Source organism: Vicugna pacos, chromosome 16 (genome assembly GCF_048564905.1).
Source record: "Vicugna pacos chromosome 16, VicPac4, whole genome shotgun sequence".
Taxonomy (NCBI): domain Eukaryota; kingdom Metazoa; phylum Chordata; class Mammalia; order Artiodactyla; family Camelidae; genus Vicugna; species Vicugna pacos.
In genome coordinates, this window is record NC_133002.1 from 16184107 (window position 1) to 16195606 (window position 11500).

Consider the following 11500-nt stretch of genomic DNA (forward strand, 5'->3'; position numbering starts at 1 on the left):
ATATATATTTTTGCCTGTTTTCCTATTGGTTTGTCTATGTTTCTTATAAATCTGGATGTGCTCTTTATATGCTTGAAATAGTAATCCTTTGTCATGTGTGTTACAAATTTTTTTCAACCTAGTATTTTTCTTTATACTTTTTTATATAGTAAAAGATTTTTGTCTTTAATTTTTATAGCAAAATATTTACATCTTTTATTTTTTATATTCTTGATTTACCCTTTTAGTTAAAAGGGTTATACATAGTCTCCTAAGCTTGCTTCTAAGATTTTGATAATTTTATTTTTTTACATTGAAGTTTTTAATCCATCTGGACTGGATGGCTATTCACAGAAGAGCAACTTCAAATGTATTAACCTATGAAATTATTATGAACCTAAATAGTACTCAGGGAAATGCAAATTAAAACAACCAGTGAGATGTTACTTCCACTTTAAGGAGTTGGCAAAAATTTAAGAGATCTTTTGCTAGTGGAGTTTGGCAGACCATGTACTCTTGCAAAATGGTTATATTAACTTATATTTCCATCAGCAATTCAGCAATATATATTTTAAATTTTTTAATAAAAATTTTAAAAACCTTTGACCCAGCAGTCTCACTTTTTGGAGTCTGCCCCAGAACAGAAATAACAGCATCAATGCAAAAAAATGCATAAATAAGGATGTTTATTAAAGTACTGCTTATAGAGACAAGCCCAACTGGAGACAAAGTAAATGCCAAATAATAGGGGAGTGGGTGAATAAGTTGATAGAGCCATACCATGAAACATGAGAGTAATTTTTTAGATGAATTGTACCTGCACACGTTGACTTCAAGATATTTCCACAATTTTTGATACGTAATTGCTTTATTACATACATGTATATGTAGAAAATTTCATTTTTGTCAAAGTAATGACCACATCCTCTATGTATATATGTGTGTATGTAGTTAAATGAGCATGGAAACAAGTATGGAAGAATATACACCAGGCTGTAAATACTGGGTACCTTGAAGGGAGGGAGAAAAGGAGAGGTGGTGAGCTAAGGGGCAGAGGGAAAGCTAGGAAAATAGGAAAATGTAAGTGCAGTATGAATGTTGTAAAACTATGTATTTGTGTGAACTTTTGATCACCGTGAATGAAGGGATGGTTTCCAGAAAGTTGATGGCAGTTATTTTAGATTTGTTGGAGAATCTAGTGTTTTTTGTTTGTTTTACTTTTCTGTGCTTTTCTGTTTTTTACTTTTTCTTTCCAGTGAGCATGTCATATTTATATAAACACGAAAAACCTTGTGAGACTTTTATGGATACCTGTTATGTTCCAGGAATTACTGTAGGTTCTGGATATACATTGGCAGGGCAGGAGTGATCATGGATCTAACAGCATGGGAACTGGCTTTGATGCCACCTAGATTCCAAAGAAGTTATCCAGCACCTTACCACCCTGACCCTCTCAGCTTCATTTGGAGGAGGTAATAGAAATGTCAGGTAGATGAAAAATGTATCCAAGAATATCTGGAATTTGTGTCCAGGTTATTGACCAGAAGACGTGTAGTTCTCAGAGATAAGTTCCACTTTCAACATGGCACCAAAGGAAAGATCACAATGATGAAAAGATCTCTGTCCAGCCCCACAGGACATTGCATAATGGAGTATAGAGCGAGAAGCAGCCAAGGACTCCCCAGGCTTGGAAGTTCTGGAAACACTAAAAGTCTGGAGTCAAAATGGGAACCCAGAGGCTATGATCCTGATACCAGAAGGCCCTAACAGACTGAGGACCTGATACCTGAAAAGGACAAGGTATGATGAGCTACACTTCAGTGGAGACGAAAGGGAAGAAAATCAAATACCCCTCCCACAATGCTAGGATAAGTATTTAATATTGGGAAGTGGGTATTGGATAAATTATGTGAGCCGTCTCCCATTTTTAAATGAATAATTTGATAGTGTGGTTAAAATTACTGTTTCTGGTTGAATTTTAATAGTGAAATTTATTAACTATTACCAAGAGAGGTATCTTTTTTGGACAAAATGTACCACTTCCTGATGGGAAAATTTGAGGATCTGACCTTGAAATACTACCCTTAAAAAACTCTGCTGTCGGTCTACATGACTCGATGCCAACTCTACTGACTGCTCCTTTCAACCTTCAAATTCTCACCACACCTAAACCCTGTCTTCCAGCCCTGCATTAGAGCCAAGCATTTCAAGACAGGATGGTCAGCAGGTTCAAATGACGTAAGAACTGAAAAGTGTCCACTGGGTCAGGGGATGGGGATGACACGGGGCACCTTTACTAGAGCAGTTTCCATGGACTGGTAGAGTGCCAAAGCCTGGTTCCAGTGTGCAGTGGTACCTCATTACAGGTTTAATTTGCATTTCCTTGCTTTCTAATGATGTTGAGTCCCCTTTTAGGTGTTTATTGGCTTTTTTGAATATCCTCTTTTGAGAAATGCCTGTTCAAGACTTTGCCCATTTTTTAGTTGATACATTTCTGTTTATTTGTAGAATTCTTTATATATTCTGGATACAAGATATTTTTTAGGTATTTCTATTACAAATATCATCTCCCCATCAGCAGCTTGCCTTTTAGTTCTCTGAATGATGTCTTCTGATGAATAGAAGTCTTTAACTTTGATGAGTATCTCATCAATCTTTTCTTTTATGATTACTGCTCTTCTGTTCCCAGTTTGAGAAGTCTTTTACTAACTCAGTCATAAGGATATTTTCCTGCATTTACTTCTGCACAGCTGCTCTTTTACTTTTCACTTTGGAGCTACAGTCCATCTGAAACTTGTTTTTATATGTGGTGGCGGGGGTAGAGGTCAAAATTAACATTTTCCATGCAGGTGTACAATCTATCCAACATCATTTATTAAAAAGACCATCTTTCCCCCTCCCCCTTGGATTGCGGTGGTACCCTTGTGATAAATCAGAAGGTCAGATTATTTGAGAGTCTATTACTAGACTATCTATCCTGTTCCATTGTTCCATTGAACACCAAATACTCGTAGTGAAAGTGGATTTATAGTGAATCTTGGCATCTGATGGTACATGTCTTCTACTTTTGTTCTTCAAAATTGTTGCTGTAATTCTAGATCCTTGGCATTTTCATATGCGTTCTTAAATAAGCTATAAGCTGCTAAGGATGGTGTCTTCAAATCTCCAACGATAATTGTGGATCAGTCTTTTATTTTTATTAATATTTGTTTTACATATCTTGAAGGTAGATTATTCAGTGAATATAAATTTAGGGTTGTTATATCTTCTTGTTGAGTTGACACTTTTATCAATATCAAGTATCCTCTATCTCTGGTAATGTTTTTTGTCATAAATTCTATTTTTTCTGATATTAATATAGCCAAAACAATTTTCTTTTGGTTAGGGTCTACATGGTGTGATAGGTAGAATTCTAAATTGGTCCTTAGATTCCCAGCCCCTGGTATACATGCAGTTCCCAGTTATTCAATCAAACACTACGTGCTTTTGTGAAGGAATTTTGCAAATACGATTAAGCTCCCAAATCAGTGGACTCAAAATAGTGGAATTACGTTCAGAGGGCCAGACCAAATCAGTTGAGACCTTAAGAAGTATGGAGCTCTTCCTAGTGAAAGAGATTTGGCATATGAGAGGGAGTCAACATGAGTGACATTCTCCATCGCTGGCTTTGAAGGTAGAGGAGCTATGTGACAAGGAAGGTGGGCATCACTTAGGAGCTGAGAGCAGTTTGAGACTGACAGCCAGCAAGGAAACAGGAACCTCAGCCCTTTAACTTCAAGGAACTGAATTTTGCTAACAAGTTGATTCAGCTTGGAAATGGCCTCTTCCTCAGCTTCAGATTAGACTCAACCCAGTTGACTCCTTGATTTTGGCCTTTAAGACCTGAGCAGAGAACCCAACCATTCTGTGCTTCGACTTCTGATCTACTGAACTCTAAACTAAAAAGTAGTTGTTGTTTTAAGCTACTGTTTACATTATGTGTTATGCAGCAGAAGCAAACAAATACATGGTACATGTCTTTTCATAATTTTTTTAACTTTTAACTGTATCATTATGTTTAAAGTATGCCTCCTGTAAGCAGTATATACTTGGGGTCTTATTTTTACCTAATGTAACAATCTTTATATTTTATTTGATGAATGTAATCCATTTTCATTTAATGTAATTACTAATATATTTGGGTGTAAGTCTATGTGTTTTACCTGTTTCTTTTCTTTTTCCTTTCTTGCATTTCCTTCAGTTAATCAGATATGTTTCATTATCTCATTATCTGCTCCATTCAGTTTAATTTTTTATGTTCATATATTATTTTGGTTGTTACTCTAGAGTAGTGGTTCTCAGAATTATTTTCATAATAATTTTAAGACATTATTTGCCTTTTTCACTCTCATTTTTCTCACGGGTATAGAGTGGTGTTTTTCAGAAGCTGCATGCCATGTGATATTGCAAAAGATTTAACGCAAAAGAAGATCTCAGAATTCAGCTATCTTCAGTTGAGCCATTGTTATCAACTGAATTGTGTCCCCCTCAAGTCCATATGTTGAAACTCTAGCTCCCAGTACCCTGGAATATGACTGTATTTGGAGAAAGGGCCTCTAACAAGGTGGTAAGTTACAATGGGGCTATTAGTGTGGATCCTAATACAATCTGACTGGTGTCCTTATGAGAAGAGGAAATTTGGATGCACAGAGGGTCACCACACTTACAAAGGGACAACCATGTGAAGAGGCAGCAAGAGGGTAGCTACCAACAAGCCAAGGAGAGGCCTCAGGAGAAATCAGCCTTGCAGACGCCTTGATCTTGGACTTCTGCCCTCCAGAACTGTAAGTAAATAAATTCCTGTTGTTTAAGCCACCTAGTCTGTGGCACTTTGTTATGGCAGCCCTGGCAAACTTAATACGGTCAGACAGTAAAGAGATTTGCAGATATTTAAATCAATACCACTCTTTGTACGGATCTTTTGTTTTGAAGACATTTTATTAAAAATATTTTAAATATGTAGTTAATATTGTTATTTTTAATAAATTAAACATTTCAAAAATTTCCCATTTTAACTTCAAATACAATAAATATCAATAGATATAACCCACATAAATAGAACATGTTAGTTTGCTCAATAATTTTTAAAATTGTAGCATTGTCCTAAGGGGACGGTCTAGCTCAGTGGTAGAGCCCATGCCTAGCATGCATGAGGTTCTAGGTTCAATCCCCAGTCCCTCCAGTAAATAAATAAACAAACAAACAAACAATTACCCTCCAAAAAAACAAACGACGACAAAATTGTAGCATTATCCTGATACTGAAATGTCTGGAAATTATTGCTCTTAATTAAAATTTCTTCGGCTTATTGGAGCACTCCTGAAATTAACATTTCAGCATTTGAAAGCATTGAAAATACTAACAGTTTAATTCCATTTACTCTTTGCCTTTTGTTCCATGGTTGTCATATATTTTATTTCTACAGGTTTTAACTTCTAAAAGATATTATCACTTGTTTTAAGCAACGTTTATTTATACTTACTCACGTATTTACCTACTCTAGTGTGCACTCTTCCCTGAAATCCCGTGTTCCACTGGGATCATTTTCCTTTCGCCTGGTTAATTCCTTTCGGGCATTTATCATAGCATTCCAGTGGCTTATCTCAGCTTTTGTCTGAAATACCTTTATTTTGCCTTCAATTAGGAAGGGAATTTCCACTGGGATAAGGGTTCTAGGCTGGCATTTGTTTTTCATTATTGTTGCTGTTTTTTCCTTTCATCACCTAAAATAAAATGGCATTCCATTGTCTTTGGTTTCCAGAGTTTCTCTGAAATTCACGTATGTGTTCTTTTTATTTTTTCTCCAGCAGCTTTTAAGATTTTTTTTTTTTGCCATTGGTTTTCATTAATTTTTTTATGTGATTTGCCTAGGTGTAGAGGTTTTTGTTTGTTTTTAAATCATATTTAGAGTTTGTAACACTTCTAGCCTGAGACTGTGCTATGATGTCTCCCTTCAGTATGGGGAAATTCTCAGCCAGTGTTTCTTCAAATAGTGCTTCTTCCCCATTTGCTCCCTCCCTTATTCCAGGATTCTAATTGTGTACAAGTCAGACTTTTTCCATAGTCCAGGTCTCTCTGAAGGCTTTCTGTACTTACACTGTCTTACCTGATACTTACACTCTTATACTATCAAAAATCTCAGCTAATGCCAGTCGGCTTCTGTCTAGTCACCCAGGGCTACAGTACAAGCATGAATGGAGGAGCCACGGTGACAGAGATAGAAGCTCTGTGTATGCCCAGTATCATAGGCTGCCCCTTCGCAAGACTTATTTAGCTACTGCAACTCCTGACCATCCAACCGTCCAGCAACAGGGTCTCCAATGCTGGGTCCCCAGTATGGTTACCATCCCATCAGGAGGCCAGTCAGACACTTGGTGGCAAGTTGGCTATGCTGGACCCTTTTGTTCTGGAAGCAACAGTAATTCATATGACTGAATCAACCCATACTCTTGGTGTTTGCCTTTCCTGCTTGCAAGGCCTCAGACAAAGCCACTCACTATCTGGGGGATTGTGGAATATTTGATTCACCCATGTGACATCACATCAAACCACAGAACTTACTTTACAGCAGAGGAGGTAAAGGAGCGTGCATATTATCATGGGATCCACTGGTCATAGCACACACATCCCTAGAAGCTACCAGGCTGATAGATTTTAGAGATGGAAATGGCCTGTTGAAGGTACACCCCAAGTGCCAGCGTAGAGGCAGTACTTTACAAGGATGGGGCACCATCCTCAGGGTGCAGTGTACACCTTAAAATCAGCTACCTTTATGTGGAATTTCTGGGGCAAAGTACACATTCATAAGGCCTTTTCATACACATGCCCAATGCCTTCCAGAATCTCTGGACTCGCCAGCTGTATACAAGAGTGCATCCTGCCCCGACATCTTTGCCAGTGTCACAGTCACATCCTTTATAATAACTGCTGTTTTGACATTGCCTTCGCTAAGTTTGAGAATTTTTGCATCCCATACAAACCAGAAAAGGAGCCTTGTTTTTTCCATATAAAATATCTAGAAGAAGGAAATGAGCTTTTGAGAATAGCAAAATAATTGAGGAGACCAGGATCCATATCTTTGAGAGAAAACTTTCAACTCCTGCCATTGATCTGCACCAGGAATTCCTCTGAATCCTTCATGTGAGCAGAGCACCACACTGTCACTTAAGGTGATGTTATCGCCATGGAAAATCCTGGTGTTCCACATCCCCAGGCAGTAGGTATGCCAGGGAAACCCTGGTATATCTGGAAATGTGAGAAGAGGATTGATGTGACAGTGTCACTGCTCTTTCCCTTGAGTGGGAAGCTCCTGGGGAGGTTCTGGACTCGTGTTTTCTGAGAGAGAAGCTGCCATCTCCCTCAGTGGCTTTTCTATGGGGCCAGTGCTCATGGCTTTACAAAGCAGAAGGGAAGAAAGTTAGTGTAATCAAGCCAGGGCTTCTAAAATTTGTATCATCCACATTGCCCAGGAAAAAAAACAAAGTTAACACGCACAAAAGAGAAAAACAGGTGACTGGTAACAGAACAGTCCTAGAAACAAATCCCAGGGGAGCTTGTAGCTCAAGTGGCAGAGTGCTTGCTTAGCACACACAGGGCTCTGGGTTCAGTCTCCGTACCCTCATTAAAGTAAGTAAATGAAACCTAATCACCTCCCCCCTAAAAAACTTTTAAAAAATCATAAACGACTTAAATAAAAATTTTTAAAGAAGCAATCCAGGCGTGGAGTGAGCAGTCAAAATTGCTATAATTTATATGTTTAAAAAAGTAGAAGACAAGAGGGTGACAACTGATTTTTTTTAAATACAGGATCGAGTATTTAAAAACAATTAAAATTCTGCCAAAAATCAAGCAGAAATTTTAAAACTGCAAAGTAAGATACTTGAAATTCATTGGATGACTTTAGAGGCAGACTTCGCACAACGGAAAACAGACCATAACTAAACTTGTAAACAGGTAGAAAATAATCTAAACTGAACAACAGACAGCAATAAGACTAGAAGGAGCAGAAGTAAGAAAGTTGTGGGACACGATCAAGGGATCTTACGTGTAATTGCTGTCCAAGAAAGACAGGTGAGAGACGGTGGGCAGATGCGGTATTTGTAAAAAAAATATCGAGAACTTTCCAAGTTTATTGAAAGATGTTAACTCACAAAGTTCAACAAGCTCAGCCATCCCCCAAAAGCTTAACTAGAAAGGTCAGTATACTTGGCACATAGTGATCTGCTGAAAATGAAAAGGATAAAGGCATTATATTACCAACGAAAAACTTAAGGAAGGTAGACGACCAAGGAATAGTGTCTCTAAAATGTAAAAGAATAAATAACTGTCAAGCCAGCATTCTATAGGCAGAGAAAAAGTTATTTAAAGGCAGATGGGTAACATCAGCCAAATGGCAGAGTAGGAAGCTTCAAGTTCTCCTCCCCACACAGAAACATCAAAAACACAGGAACTGCCAAAATTAAGTTTGTCAGAAACTCTGGAAAACAGTCAAAGGTTTTCGGCAACCAAGTGAACATTGAATCAAGAAAGGGATGACCTCAAAGCAGAAGGAAAGCTTTGTGGCATTTTTCCTTGCCTGTGCCCCATCCCATCCCTGGACCACCTAAGGCCCAGGAGCAAAAGCTGGGAAGAGTTTCTTTGGGAAATTAGGGCATTCCAAAGTACTACATATGTGGGGGAGGTTAGAAAGCCTCATGCATGCAGAGAGAAAGACACAAACTCAGAACAGATCTGAGAAGACGCTAAGGTTTCACCTCATGTTATTTCTAGGCTTAGTGCGAGCCTGGCTAAATGTTAAAGGTGGGCCAGCATGGAGCCAGTCTGAAAAAAAACGGGAGAGTTTTGCTGTTGCTGTTCTTTTTTTTTAAATAAAGCACCTGGAATTCAAGGAAATCTCTGTCAGAAAACTAGCTGAAAACAAGCTAAGGAACAGAGATGCTAAAGTAACCACACACAACAAGGAATATAGCCTTTGCCAAAGTAATTTGCTAAAGTCACTAAACAAATGGACTACTACAGCCTTTAACAACCAGAAAACAACAAAACCTGTGGTGGAGGAGAATCTGATTCCCACTTGATTTTTGGTAGATTGTAATTCTACCAAATTTGTATATCCATACAATGGAATATTATCTGGCAATAAAAAGAATGAAGTATTGATACATGCTTTAACATGGATGAACCTTGAAAATATCATGCAAAAACTATGGGAAAGTGGTTAAATAAGCTATGCTTACATCATCACCAGGAAGTACTATGTAGCTGTAAAAAAAATAAATAAAGATCTCAATGAGCTGACATGGAGTGATTACCAGGAAAAAACTACTGAGCTAAAAAAAAGCCAAGTGCAAAAATAATCATTATAGTATGCTATCCTTTATCTAAGAAAGGAGGAGATGTAATAAAATAAGCATATACCTGCCCATTTGTGCAAAAGAATGCAGGAAGGATCAACTAGAAACTGAAGAGATTAGTTACCTATGGGGTGGGTGGAAAGAAAGGGGCAGTGGGTCTGGGAAATAGAGATGACAAGAGAGTGACACAGTTTCTGGTACCTTTCATACAGCTCTGGCACTTAGAACTGTGGTAATGTTTTACAAATGCAAACACAGAAAATAATAAACTATCAAGCAGTGTGTGCCTGCATGAACCTGAAATGGAATACAAAAATAATAACCTAACTGTACTATGGAGAAATAATAGAACCACGAGTGAAGAGCTTGGGGAAGAGAAGAACTAACCTAAGTAACTGTGCAAAACAATATTTTGACTGTAAAGCTAAAGACAAAAAACTGTACACATACAAAGTAAATCCTCTTAGTCAATCTTTTCTTACAGGTGCACAGGTTAGTGATTCTGAAACACATAAATGCACACATGTGTGTATACCTGTACGTGTATTTATAATAAGTACATGTAGCTAATGAGATCTGGGCTTCTCAGTGTCAGAGAAGTTACAAAGAATGAAAAGGAGAATGACATCACATTGCAATGAGCACATCTAACACCCAGATCTGAATTTCTAAGCACCATTCTCCAGCAACAGGAACCAGGACTCCTTGGAGAAATGGTTGATTCCAGGGCTGGTGTAGGGAAACTACAAGACAAGCCTGGAACATCTTGTGCTATAAACTATGGAAGTGCTAAAAATAGGGTGGCAGAGGTCAAAAGGAGCCAACCTGAAGGAGCTTACAATAGACAAAGCTGAGAAATATTCAGAAACAATATAATAAATTATGTTCTATGGATTAAACAGATGGAATTTGACAATATCCATGAATCTGTATTGATGCAAATAATTGAATATATAGTATATAATAAGTAAATGGGAGAGTAGAACCTTTCTTTCTCATAGAAGAATTATGATCAATGTAGAAGGAAAAGGGGAAAAAGAAAATCACCATGAGACAAACACCATAGTATTAGTTGTTGCAGTCAAGACGGATGCTAAAATTAGTGGGTGCAAGTGTGAGAAGAAACAGGGTATTTGCATAGTCTGAAAGCATTTACCCCCAAATATTTATTAATTACCAAGAGGGAAATAGTAGTATATAGTGGAGGACCACAGGCGAAAGCATGCTAACTAAATGATCCAAGTTAGCATCCCGGGTCAGGAGACACGGTGACAACGCAAACGTCCGGAAACCCTGAGCCAAGAGGGTCACCATGTCCTTTCGTTGGGGTGAGGGGAGGGTGTGAGGAGAAAGGGGCGAATTAAAAGTAACATGTACATCAGACAGAACACAACTATAGTGTGTTTGGATGCACATTTGGGTAATGAACTGTAAAGAAAAGCAAAGAAGCTTTCAGTAAACGTCACGACTGGTTGCTGGTGGGAGAGGAAGGCAGTTTCATGCTCTGCGGGGGCTGGCCGGTCTGGTGGGGCAGGTGAGCTCAGCCTGTTACCTCTGCATTGTGCCGTTTTCTGCAGCTTTGCTATATTCTACAGTGAAGAAGGTTTAGCAAACACGGGTGGACACCTGTGTATACCTGGGAGGAAGGAAACCTGGAGAGAAATACAACAGAATGCTTCACAGCGGGAGATGGGGTTATAGATTTTGATTTTTATTACACTCTTCTATAGTGTTCAAATTTTCGAAAACGACTTTTAGCTTTACATTTGGGAAGGGGTGGGAGTAGGGGCGGGGCCGGAGGGGTGGACTCGAGAGCGCTATTTTTATAATAAGTTGCCAAGTCGCTTCCCAGGTGTGCCTGCAGAGTCCGGGTTTGGTTTCCGCCTTTAACCCTTTCCTGCACCATCACTCCCTCCATCCTTCCGCGGACCCGGATTCGGGTTTTGCAGCCTTGCAGCCTGGGTTGAGGGTCCCGAGGCTCGCGCAGCCGCGCCGAGGGCCCGCCCCTCTCTCCTTTCCTATCGTTTGACCTGAAGTTCACCCGAAAAACGAAGGAGCAATAATAGGAAAGCGACTGGGATGTGCAGGAGGGAAGAGCCTTAAAAGATCAAAAGTCAGCTTTCCCTCGC